At 20.6% G+C, this 233-nt stretch overlaps 1 protein-coding gene across 1 annotated transcript in view; it reads right to left on the bottom strand.

The window, feature by feature from the left end:
* LOC119589312 (transient receptor potential protein-like) overlaps positions 1-233 on the bottom strand; it is a 21475-nt gene that overhangs the window by 16905 nt on the left and 4337 nt on the right. The gene's annotated exons all lie outside the window — the stretch shown is intronic.

The raw sequence follows: 233 nt of genomic DNA, 5'->3' as shown, positions 1-233 counted from the left end.
CATTTATAAAATTACCAGTTTCAATAATTAAAAAAAATCCTGTTTTTTTCCATATTATGCTATTTATTGTTCATTGTTCATTTACATCATCTATGGCCTTGTGTGTTTTTGTTCAACTGTTTTTATTTTTAATTTTTTTTCATCTTATTTATTTTTTCTTTTTCTTTTTTTATCTTATTTATTTTCTTCATCTTATAAATTCTCTCGTTTGTTTTTGTTCATTTGATGTTCAA

Source organism: Penaeus monodon, chromosome 25, assembly GCF_015228065.2.
Source record: "Penaeus monodon isolate SGIC_2016 chromosome 25, NSTDA_Pmon_1, whole genome shotgun sequence".
Taxonomy (NCBI): domain Eukaryota; kingdom Metazoa; phylum Arthropoda; class Malacostraca; order Decapoda; family Penaeidae; genus Penaeus; species Penaeus monodon.
Note: the sequence above shows the minus strand (reverse complement) of the source record. Positions and strands in the feature narration are given on the sequence as shown.